Here is a 13,304-nt window from a genome sequence, read left to right on the forward strand (position 1 = left end):
TAGAGGGAGTTTCCTCCCTGGGGATTACCTGTATCAATAAAATCACAAGTTCAAACAAAAACAAAAAAAATATTAACTTTAAGTAATAATAAAACCAACTAATAATAGTTTTGCAGACACAGGGGAAACTAAATGAAGGTAATATTGGGAAAGGTTGAAGGCAAATGAAGAAGGGGGATGGCAAATGATGAGATGGACCAATAATGTCACAGAAGCAATGAACATGAGCTTGAACAGACTTTTGAGAGATAGTGAAGGACAGAAGAGCATGACTGGCGATACAGCAGCCAACAACTGAGAATGAATACAAAGGAAAGGAATGGTAACCTCCTTAAAAAAACATCACCAACCCTAAAGCATTCAAGATACTAAGATTTTTCATGGATGATAACTAAGAGAAAGCCTTTTTCAAGATCTATGCTAGAGGCAGTATGAAGAAGATGATGGAATACCCTCACTTGATCACTCACACAATTATGAAATCTGAAGTCATTCTCAACTCTTAATTCTCCCTTTCTCTCAGTCTATACCCATATGATTTTATTTATACCATATATTCTTATTTATACATATCTGTCACTTGTCTTCCCATCAGACTCTGAGCTCCTTGAAAGTTAAGTCTTTTGTCTTTTTTTTTTTTTGTATCCCCAGAATGTAGCATAGTGCCTGGCACATAATTGGCACTTAATAAATGTTTATTGACTTCTTAAATTGATAATTAAGGCTTTCTACCATTCTATCTTTCTAGATTTACTCTTATTCCTCTCCTTGTCTCAAGTCAAACTAGCTCTTGCCCTGCACTTGCCATGCCATTTCTCATCTTTGTGCCTTTCTAAAACCTGTTTTCCATGACTAGAATGCACTTTTTCTACCCCTCCACCTCTTAAAATCCCTAGCTTTTCCACTATACCATGTTTCCTGTCTTCTTTTTCCTCCCCTAACTCCCTCTTCCTTACCTTTTCTTTTTTCCCCTCTTCTTCTTCATTCCTTTTCCCCTTCTTATTTCTCCTCTTTTCCCCCTTCTTTTCCCACTGATTGTTCTATTTGCCTTCACTTCTCTCTTCCCTCTTTCCTGCTCTTACCTTACACATAAAACTTTTAAAAAATACTACCTCTATGCAAATATTCTATTTTCTCTCCTATTCTTTGCTTGTTAGTCACCTCTGCATTTATGTATTTAAACACAAACACAATGTCCTATTATATAGTTGGATTTCTGAGGGGATGAGAAGTGGATGGGGAAGCAGTCTAGACCTGTAATTTCATCTGTGTAGAAAGAAGACCAGTAAAGAGACTCTTATCTATGCAGATGGGCAACTTTGCTGTAGTTTCTTATCATATGAGAAGTGTCTGGGACATTAGAGTGGCTAAATGACTTGCTCAGTTCATACAATCAGCAGATGTAAAACCCAAATATTCCTGGTTTTGAGACAGGCCTCCACTGACTTCAGCAGGCTGTTAAGCTGCTAACAGAAACAGACCATCAACTAATTGGTCTTCTCATTCTCCTTTCTTTACTTTGCATTACTTCATGTCTTTCTATATTACCTTATATTCTTCATACTTGTCATTCTCAATTGTATTTTAATGATGACAGATTTACAACTACAGTTTCATGAATAATTTTTCTACTTAAAGTGATCTATCATTTCAAAATCAACATATCCAAAAATAAACAATCTTGGAATGACTTCTCTACTAATCTAACCTTCCAACTAAATTTTTCCAGTTTGTTCAAAATTATCAGTACTTTCCTTGGCACTAAGTCCAAGTTGTATTTCATTCACTCTGTCAATCTGCCAGTAAATCTTATACTACTTCTCTCAGAGGGTTTCCTTTCTCTCCATTCCTAATGATACCACATCATTTCATATCAAACATATATCACTTTCTCATATATACGTGTATATATGAATAGACATATATATTTATATATATATATATAGAGAGAGAGAGAGAGAGAGAGAGAGATGTTTGTAAATGCAAATATATACATATGTATTGTTAGAGCTAAAAGAGCATCTAATCCAACTCTCTTATTTTAAAGATGAAGTTCATGCAATTAGTTAATGGCAGAAATTGAAATCAAACCCGGATCTCCTGATTCTCTTAGTGCTGTGATAGATAGAAATATCCCACAAATGAAATTTACCACAATTTTAGCAAAGCTTTTGTTAAAGTATATTATCAGTCTAATTTTCAAAGCATCATCTTTATCACATTACGTTACAAATTCAAGAACTTAGATTCTACATTGCCTTTCTTACACATAACAATATTTGAAATGAATTGAATAAACCAATGCCAATATACAGTAAATTATGTAACATAACAAATTGAATATACAACATTAATCTAAAAATAACAACTTCTAAATTTATCCACAAAATTTACTTTGGGATTAAGACTCTTATACAAATAAGAAACCATTAAGGGCAGGAGAATTAAGATGACTGCAAGTAGCCAGTTAACCAGCATTTATTAAACACCAATGTGCTTATGTGCCAAGCATTGTGCTGAGTACTAGAGATACAAAGAAAGGCGAAACAGTTCCTGATCTAAAGGAGTTGACAACATGCAAACAATTCTGTACAAACAATAAATATGTGGAAAAATTGAAGGACAGTCTCAGGAAAGCGCACTAACATTAAGAAAGATGGAGAAAGAGGGGCATATTGCAGAAGATAAGACTTTAGCTGGACTTGAAGGAAGCCAAGGAAGTCAGGAGTGCAGCTGAGGAGAAAGCATTCCAGGCATGAGGGACAGCCAGTGAAAATACTCAATCAGGAGATGGAATGTCTTGTACAAGAAAGCAAGGAGGCCAGTATCATTGGATCATGGGGCACATAGAGAAAAGATTAGAAAGATACGAAGAGACTCGGTTATGAAGGGCTTTTAAAGTAAAGCCAAAGTTTGCAATAAGAGGAGCTCAATATAAAAATAACACAAGTTAAAAGCAAATAAGAACAACCAAAGCAGAAATTCCTATTACACAAACAAGGAGAAACACAAGCTCCAACATGAATTGCAAATGAGCAGATGTGAAATCAAAGTTCATTTTACTAAAATAACACCTGATATTTTTGCAGTTCATTAGAATTACTTTTGTACATTAATATGTAGGTCCTAGGCTTTTTAAAAAGCCAACACAAACATCTTTCTTCAAATTCTCAACATCCTTCTCAAATCATTCTTCATAATTATGTAGTGCCATGTTGCTAACTCATGAGTGCAAACCTATTTTTGACAGTAACCAATTTTAATATTAGGTTTTCCTTAATTCCAATATACAATTAGTTAAAACTGGTTTTGAATTCAACTTTCCCTTGTGATGGGAGGTGGTGAGGGGGAGTTTTTATTAAAAGCATATTTTAAAAGCAAAAAGCAACCTTATTTTTTATTGAATACAGAGAACCATAAAAAAAAAAAGCTGCCATAAAAAGTAAATCTGAATTAAAAACTGAATTTTTTTCTGAAAAGCAATGAATTAGTAATGAATGAATGGATAATGAATTAGCAATAAAATCCACAAAATCACACTTGAATTCTTTGATTTCAACCAAGTGAGATTAATACCAACGGAAAGTTTACACAGTGAAGTTATGTATATAAAAATCTAATCAATACAAAATGCCCCTGGTCAGAAATCACTTTCTCTACTCAATCCATCATCACTGAGATACAGCTAACCTATTTAGCATCATTATAAAAAATTTGTGCTATTCTCCTGATGCAAATGAAGTATTTTTAATAAACAAAATCTCATTTTTCTATTTATATAATTTCTGAGCTTTTCCCCATTCAATTCTGATTTATCTTTATTTACTAGCACATTTCTCCAAACATTTAAGCTTTAAGTTTCTCTTCTCACTGGAGAACTATTCAAGGATTTAAAGAATCATTTGATAAAATTTATTAAGACCTCCAACTTACAAAGCACCATTATAGGAGGGTTATAGCCATTAAACTCATATATTTAATGAACTATATGCCATTTTTTGTAATGTGAATTATTAAAACACCCTAACATGCACCTCTTTTCAAATTCAGATTCTGATAAATCAAATTTCCACAATATGCAGTCTGTATTAATTCATCCAAAAGAAATGACATAAATTCATTCAATAAGCTATTTCCTTTCCCTCATTTAAAATTCACAAATCCTATGTTTTTCAGGAAATACATATGTTAAAGACATGTAGTTTTTCATCCACATCACAGGATAAATTAATATTTAAAATGTTGAAATTAAAACAGAATTAAAATTAAAAATCAAAGTCACAACGTAACTTTGATCATAATAGTTTAGGGAGAAAATAAAATAGGTTTACTTATGATGAAACCATTCAACAATCATTCTTGGATCATAAAGTCATACAATCTAGAGTTGGAAGTAAACTTCTTCATTTTTACATACGAGGAAACTGAGGCCTCTGGAAGTTAGGTTGCAAAAATAAGAAGTGACAGAGACAAGATTTAAACCCAAATCCTCCAATTCCAAACTACTTCTCTACTGTACTACAAAGGTTTAGGGTATAAAAGAAAAGACAACAGAATTTTTACTTGAGTACCTGAACTGACAGAAGGCTGTTCAATTCCAACAATTATTATTTAAGCTCTTATTTATATGCAAAGGGGATGAAAAACCAAAGTGTGACTTCAAAGAGCTTACAATACAATCTACAGCAGAATTCAACTTACAAAAAGCTTTTTCTCTCACTGAAGAGGCAACAGAGTCAGATGGAGAAAGCACTGGATTGGTACTAAGGCCTGGATCCAAATTCTCACTTGGTCACACCATGTGATGATCAACAAGTCACTTCACCTCCTTGAGCTTCAGTTTGCACATCTATAAAAAGAGGGTTGAAAGTAATTATCTAATGTGTCTTTCAGTTCTAACTTTTTTGATTTTATGAACAAATTTTTTTTCTCCTTTATACTCATTCATTCTGAACTAAAAAAAATCCATTAAGTTCCCTTATTTTTCTAATTTACAAATAAACTGGAAAAAAAAAAAAAAAAAGGTGGAGTTAGTTCCATAACTCTAAATTTTAAAGTATCATTTCCAAATTTGTTGTCTGTTTAGTAAGACATTCAAAAGAGTCACTGAAGCCAGTAACTAGGAAATGAAAAAAAGAGACAATATATATAATATGCTCATTTGCTAAGATAATGTATAATATATACATATACATATATATAGCATGTGTGTATATGTGTGTGTATGTATACACACACATATACATATACATATATATATATATATACATATACACATATATATGTATGTATTTATGAATTCTTTAAAATGTACAAGGCCAAAAAAGCTTAAAAACCATTTCAAGCAACAAACATGATCTTTCTGAAAGGGAAAGCTACTGGGCAAACAAGGATAATATTAGTTTAATATAGAGAAGATGATGAACATCTCATTAAAAAAAAAACAATAAGGTAGGAAAAAAAAAAAGCTTATAAAAAATTAGTGGGAGGCTCAATTAAGTGAGAGAATTCCTAAAGCATTTAAGGATGAACTTGAAAGACACTAAACAAATGGGTATCAATTATTGAACTAAATGCCTCCTAATTCTTGTCTTTAGAATCTAGGCAAGCATTCAGTGAATCCATGATGAAGACATGAGAAGGTAACAAGCAAGGATTTATAAATGACATTTTCCAGATGCTCCTATTTGTGGATGACATTGTGATTTCCTCTAGCTTTGAAACAATGCAGAGCCCACAAAGGAAATTCCTGATCATTTACTGGAGATGAGCCTAACTACTCACACATGAAAAAAAAGTGGATGAACGTTGTCCAAACTATGAATGTAGAACCTACAAAGCTATCTATAGACAGAGATAAAATTATCTAGGTATTTATTTTATATTTATATACAAATATATAACTAGCTATTTATAAACACATATTGCTCTGTGTTTATCTATATAGACAGTTATACTTTCTATAGACAGACCTTGAGAAAAAATTGTCAATAAACATGTATTGAGCTCAGAATTAAACAGAAGGGGAAAAAAAGGATGAATTGTAATTTCTGTGCTTTCAACAATCTAAAGAAGCAAAGTTCTATCTCAATAAAAAAATTTATTACAAATGATAAAAATAAAAAATTTTAATAAATAATAAAAATTTTAATTTTAATAAAAAAAATTTATTACAAATGATCAGCCTAGATTTTCCACTGATATCCAAGTAATGTTAAAAGAGCAGGACACTAAGTAGTTGTCTTTTTCTCCCCTCCCCTCTATCAGCTCCCAACTTTGGACTATTTACAGAATGGTCAACTATGGGCAAGAGTTACTTGGATACTGGATACTATTATCCAGGTAAATAAAAACTTTGTGTTAAAAGAGGTACCCACAATAATGAAATCAAAGATCTTCTAAAATATCTAATGATATACTGGCTTGAACTTGCTCATATATTCATTCAAAAGTACCCCACCAAAAAAAACCAATTTTACCTAAGTACATTATTTAAAAATTCAAAAGAAAGAAACTATTAAAACTCAATTGCCTTATTCTACTGTTTTTAATACTTTTTTTTTTTTTTTTTTTTAAGCAGACAGGGAGTAAGTGACTTGCACAGGATCACACAGCTAGTAAGTGTCTGGTGAGACTGAGGCCCATCTTGAACTCAGATCTTCTTGGCTCCAGGGCTGGTGCTCTATTCATTTAGACACCTAGCTGCTCATTTTCAAAAACATGTTTCCCAAATAAGGGAAGAATCTATAATTTGGGAAGTACAGGAAACACGTAGTGTGGGAATTCTCTCTACAGAGAAATGAAAACACATCTATGGCTTAATTCTTAGGAAATTACCTGTATCACATAGCGGTCTCATGACTTGCCCAAAATCCTATAGATAATTAAGTACTGAAATGGAGTTTGAACCCAAGTATGACTAGAAGCTTCATATTTTATCTTTTAAAAACAATATATTTCACTTAAATAAAAAATGAACTCTTGTTCACAATAAGTGATGATGTTATCCTGTCCTATCTAATAACATGAAAGAAAACATCCTCCCCCCCAAAAAAATAATCTACTGACAGGTGGCAGGTCTTTTCCTAATGACTTCAAAGGCAACTATTTTAATTAGCTTTGATAAATAAAACCCAATCAGTTTTCTCATGGAGTTGCAAAATGTGTCCCTGTCCCCATCAGACAAAATTTATTCACTCAACAAATCATTTGAGCAATCAGAATCTACAAGGCCTTATAGGGAACTAAAGGACAAACCACCTTTGATATCCCTTCCACCTGTAAATCTATTACCTTCTAAGTTCTAATCCATAATAAGAAGCCTATATCATAGTAAGAAAGATAAGATATGGAACCAATTTCAATAAAATAGATCAAGTATTATAGTACATTGTAGATTTCAATGAGAAGGCAGAATCTGAAGGAGCTCTGAAGAAAGGACAAAAACAGAGAAACAAAACTGATAAAATATGGGTACAAGATGCACAGAATTATTTGGGGAAGGGAATAAAAATGGGGAGACAGAAGTTGAAAGGAATGAGAGGCTATTAGAAAAGGCCAAATGAAAAATGAGGATCCTAAAGGTGACAGCAGTGGGAATGAAAAGATGAGACTAGAGATATTAGATACATTGATCAATATAGGCACTAAGAGACGGAAGTAGACCAAAGATGATTCTGACACTCTGAGCCTGGGTTATGTAAAATAGTGGTGCCATTAAGAAATAAGAGAAGACAGATAAAGAATGTGGGTTTGGGTAGCAGCAGTGCAGAAAAATGCTTAATTACATTCAAACTCAAAGGTAGATATCCAAAAGAATATTCAGCAAACAACTGAAAATATAGGTCTTCTACATAAGGGGAAGACAGAGTTGGACAGTTCCCAGAATCACCTTAATGAGTGATAGCTAAAGTCATGTAAATAGGTAAGGCAGTCAAGAAAAAGAACATAATTAAAAAAAAAATAGTAAGAACTGTTTAGAGAATATGGATACTTAAGAATATAGTAGAAAGGACAGAGCCAGTGAGAAAGATATAGGAATAGTCAAAGGACTAGGAAAATATAGAATATCAAAATATCATAGGAAACCAAAAGATCAACTTTTAAGGCAGGAGTGGTAACCAGCATCATATGTTGCAAAGGTATAAGGTAGAGATCTACTTGGTCTAAGTGACTAGATTTAGCTATTAGGAAATAGGAAATAAAAATGGCAGAAAAGAGTCCAAACTGACAAAAAGGATGAGTAAGTTAGGCAGTTTAGACAGTATGCATATATAAATTTTTAAAATGCACGTACACATTTTCATACATATATGTTTCTTTGTATCTATAGTAGTTAGATGACACAGTTGAGATAAGAGTCCTGGTCATGGAGTCAGGAAGCTTCATGTTCCCAAGTTCAAATCTGGCTTCAGACACTTACTTAGCTGAGGGACCTTGAGCAAGCCACTTAATTCTATTTGCCTCAGTTTCTTCATCTATAAAATAAACTGGAGAAGGAAGGAAATGGAAAACTACTCTAGTATCTTTGCCAAGAAAACTCCAAATGAAGTCACAAAGAGTAGGACATCAAATTATTTATATATTACATGCATACATATTCATTCTTTTAAGAACTTTGGTGATAAAGGCAAGAGTAATAGTTTGAAGAGTACTGGAGTTAAAAGGGCTTGGACTATTTGTTTTTTGAAAAGGAAAAATCTAACAACATATTTTCCAGAAAGGTGGGGGAGAATGTTTAACATATATTATTTACCATTTAGGGGAGGGAATGGTGGAAAAGGGGGGGGGGAGATTGGAACACAAGGTTTTGCAAGGGTCAATGTTGAAAAATTACCCTTGCATATGTTTTGAAAATAAAAAGCTTCAATTTAAAAAAAAGAGAAAAGAAAGTTGGAGGAAAGGGATTATAGAGGAGATAGAAGATGAAAGAAAAATGTGAGACAACTGATAGGGGATCAAAAAAGAGGTATAGAGTTCAACCTTGAAAAGACAAGATGAGTGAAGAGACACATTAAGGTGAGGGGAGGGAAGTTTCAGGATCTCTCATCAGATGGCATAGCTTTCAGTAATTCTCAGAATTCTCCAGTTAACTGAAGCTTATCCCTTCCATCTCCAAAAGAACATTGGATTAGAAGTAAGAGGACCAAGGTTCTACACCTATTCCTACTATCTTAGCCATATATCAGTGTTTTTGAACCTTACATTTCAATTCATAAAATGAGAAAAAATATTTGCCCTTACTCTCAAAGGGTTGTTTTGAGCATCAAAAAAGTACATTCATATGAAAGTTCTAAACTGTATAGAGCTCAATATAAATGTATAGTAGTATTAATCATTTCTTATGAAAGGCTTTTGCATATATTCTTCCTTTAAAATTCTTATTGAGATATGTTTTAACATCAACTAAAATAGCTGACATATCCCTCCATCCTTTCTAGCCTAGAGCCATTTCTTAAAAGGGGGGAAGGAGAAGGCAGAGGGTAGGAAACAGTTCAGCCAAACAACTTAACAACCAAATTCAACATTATCTGTAGTGTTCTATACCCATAGTTCCCCTTATATCCACATGCAAAAAATTTCCTGCTTTTCTGTAGTAGTATAATTTAATCCCCTCTGGATGATCAATGTGCATTATTCTAATAGGGTAAACAACTACTGTCTTTATTTTTAGCTCTTCTGCTTTCTTCTCTACAGGTCAGACCATCAGCTGTCAGTTTTGCCATAATAGTGTCTTCCTCTAACTTACACACCTCTCTGGAGATTTTCTCATTAACATAACACAGGCTGCTCTCATCTCTCCTAGTTGGGTGCCTCTAATCTGTAGGAAACCAGAAAACCACATTTAAGATATGTTTAATGCAGTCAATTTCATTTACCCCCAGAGCAACTATCACTTCCCTCCCAATACTAATTTAATTTTATTTATTTTTATACTAACTTAAAGTAATCTTAAACAATCTTAATTTTAATCTTAAAAAGAAAATATACCTAAATGAATGAAAATTAACTGCTGGACTTAAGTCAGTTACCAATTTGTTATTCTAAGATTGGGTTCTCTTATTCATTTTATAAAAGTTACTATAAATCTCTTTTATGCCTCTCCAACACTTAAAATGATTCAATTTACAAAACTATGATTCATCCAAGTCCTCAAAAACATATCCACTTCAGTAGGATTGAGAAACTCAACTATTTTCAAAAGCCAGACATGCCCAGAAGAGTGGAAATCTCCAGGAGAAATCCTTTTAGTTAAAAGATGATAGATCATTGGTATGCTACCAGTCATTGGGCTCAAAGCAGTTTATAAAACTACTGGTAACATTTGTGTTGGAATCATCTTTAGTAAACTAACAGAGATTTAGGTCCAAAATTCTAGAATCCAAGAATTTTATTCATCCCCTAGTCTTTAGGATATCCATCATGTAAACATTAGCCAAAGAACTAGATGAACAAACTGAATTACTCTTTCAAACAAAAGGATGATTAATTTCTCCTGAAACACATTGGTTGCATGAGGCAATCTCTAAATTTAGTCAATGCCTTAAAAAAACAAAACAAAACAAAAAAAACTTTTCTACACTATTTTTAAAAATACAAGAAATCAAATTTTACTTGAAGAATTCTCATAAGCCTCATTCCCCATCGTGTAAATTTGACCTACAGCATCATTCCTTGAGTTTGTGAATGATAACAGCTTCTGAACAAAGGTTATTTGGGGTGAGCAAAAGGCTCCAAAAGAAAATGGCAACAGGAGCAGCAATCCACTAAAAGTATTTATGAGGCACTAACTTTTGGACAGGTCTTCCAATTTCATTACTCTGTACATCTCTTTATTGTCCAACAACTGATTCAAAATTTTCAAAGGGTTTTTTGGTGACAACAGTTCAAACCAGTTACTGTTACTATAATTGCTTAATTTTGAAACGCTGTCAACACATTTTAGGCTACTGAAAAACATTGCTAACTTTTTTTTTAAATACTAAAGCATGCTTTAAAATGTTACAAACAGACACTTCAGCAACAAACTCCGCATTACATCACTGTTCTCATTCAATTAGAAATCCTTTAAGAACTTCCATATCTCATCTATCTTCTACATATTTGAAAATGCACCATTAAGGAAAAATGATCTACAAAAAAGGTATTAATATCTAGACTTAATTTTTATTTTTAGGACAAGAATTTTATTAAATGGATACTTTAAATCTTGATGACGTGTTTATTGGTCTGTGTGATTTGTACTTTTTCTGTATGGACAAAACAAGAATGGCTCTAACTTCTTTCCTAGCCAGCTTCTTTTTAATTCTGCAGTAACCCAAAGCAACAATGTTTCTCGTAGTATAATAGTCAAGGGCACAGAACCATCGGAACGTGCCTGTAAAATTAATCTACAATTTCCTTTTAATCTCCTTTCTCTGGGATTCCGTGAGATCTTTGTTTGCTGGACAAGACCATCTTTGAATGCTCCAGTAAGTTACAGGAGCACAGAATAAACCTCGGGGTGCTGCGCTGGACAAGAGCGGGACCCGGGAGGGAAATATAGGAGCAATGAGGGACCCCGAAGGGATGGGGGAGCCCTCGGCGGCTCCAGCCTGACCCCAAGCCCACATCAGGGCGCCGGCTCCTCTGAAGAGGACAAGAGCCGAGTGCAATTCGTGGGAGGCCCACAAGCGTTGGAGGGAGGCGGTGGCGGCCGCCCCAGGCTGCACAGTTAAAATTCCGCGGAAGCTGCAGTCACGGGTGCCAGAGGAAGAGCAGGAAGGTGGCGCTAACTCCAAGAAATTGGAGGCAAAGTGATAATGATGGCGGCGCCGGCTCCAGCAGTCCCAGGGAGAAGAGAGAGCACGCCCCCGTCCGCGCAGACTCCGCAGCTCCGCATCTCCCGAGCTCCAAGCGGGGGCAGCCCTAGCTTACCCTCCCCCCACTCCCCCTCACGGTCTGTAGCGGAATTTTCTATCCCGACGACTAATTCAAGATGGCGGCTCCCCCGCTTCACCACCCCCCTCAACCGCCCTCCTGCAGCAGACAGCGAGTCGCCGCCATCTTGTCCCCCAACCCCCCCTCCCTCGCGGATATTTACATAGCGAAAAATCTCCATCTACCCCCAGCCCGCCTGCGGCCTTCCCCCCACCCCTGCAGCCTTCGCCTCATCCCCGGTTCTGCCCCGTGCACGATACCCCCCGGCCCCGGTGTAGCACCGACCTTGTGTCCCCCCCCCCACCCCGCCTCTCGCCCTCCCCCACCCCCTCCCGCTTACGGAGCGCGCCTCCGCCGGCCCCGCCGCCGCCGCCGCCGCTCTGGGCACACGGGCTCCTCCCCGGGCCTAGCTGCGGCCTCCTCGGGGCCTGCACCGCGCCGCGCGCCATGCCGCCCGGCCTAGTGCGCGGGAGGGGGGCCTTGCGGCCGGCCAGGCCACGACCAGGCCGCCCTTCCGCGCACTAGGCCGGGCGGCCGCCACCGCGCCGGGGACTCACCGTGCAGGCGTGTAGGGATGTCGGCGGCGGTCGCGGGTGCTGCAGGCCGGGCTCTCTCTGGAGCACTGGGCCGGGCTCCGGCTGGTTGGGGCGGGCGGAGGGAGGGAGGAGGGGCCGAGCTCGGAGCTGACAAAAAGCGGCCCAGATCCCCGGCACGGGCCCGCCGTCAGCACGTCACGTCACCGCCCGGGAGAGAGACCCAGGAAAATGCGGAAGGGGAGATGGTCTCTCACCTCCCCTCCGGGTCCCTCCGTCGCCCCGGCCCCGCCGCAGCCTGCACCCCTCCGCCGGGGGAACCCACTTCCCTCGCTGCTGCGGGGTCCCCGGCGGCACCGGAGTCTCCGTGACAACGCTCCCCCCCCTCCCCGCTTCTTTCCAGCACCGACGCCGCCGCCACCTCCTCCTCCTCCTCCTCCTTCTCCCGCCCGCCCGACACACACGCACCGCCACTGCCGCCGCCGCCGCCGCCGCCCTAGCTCGGCCGTAAAAACCCGCTCGGGGCTGCGACTTGCTCATCTCCCACCCGCTGAGACCCGGGGAGACTCTGCCAGGAGGCTACCCTCAAAGCCCCCCCTCTTCCTCTTCTCCGCCAAAAAGGATACCCCAGTGTAGCCTCCGCACCCCCTTTCCCCCGGAGAATCAACCTTGTCCCTTCACTTAGGACTCACCACCAGCCTAGCTCCACGTCGGGATCGAGGATTTCAACTCCATTTGTTGAAGGCCTCGGTATTCCCCCCCCCCCCCCAAAGCGGATTTATTCATCCTCCGTGGCAAAGGAGGATAAATTTTGCATCTCCCCCCTCCCGATACATTAATTTCCTTTTTAAA

The 13,304-nt window shown here is 37.7% G+C and overlaps 1 protein-coding gene across 4 annotated transcripts in view; it reads right to left on the reverse strand.

The window, feature by feature from the left end:
- The window catches only part of ZFX (zinc finger protein X-linked), a 61,991-nt gene extending 49,123 nt beyond the window's left edge, over window positions 1–12,868 (reverse strand). The window contains exons 1-3 of one of the 4 annotated variants that reach the window (XM_074300906.1): window positions 12,477–12,868; window positions 9,753–9,820; window positions 4,702–4,849 (exon numbers count right to left, since the gene is read on the reverse strand). The gene's annotated coding sequence lies outside the window, so the exon portion shown is untranslated. The remainder of the gene's footprint in view (window positions 1–4,701; window positions 4,850–9,752; window positions 9,821–12,476) is intronic. The other 3 variants (XM_074300905.1, XM_074300908.1, XM_074300907.1) reach the window with 3 other exon arrangements.
- Between the last annotated feature and the right edge of the window lie 436 nt (window positions 12,869–13,304).

Source organism: Sminthopsis crassicaudata, chromosome 3, assembly GCF_048593235.1.
Source record: "Sminthopsis crassicaudata isolate SCR6 chromosome 3, ASM4859323v1, whole genome shotgun sequence".
Classification (NCBI taxonomy): domain Eukaryota; kingdom Metazoa; phylum Chordata; class Mammalia; order Dasyuromorphia; family Dasyuridae; genus Sminthopsis; species Sminthopsis crassicaudata.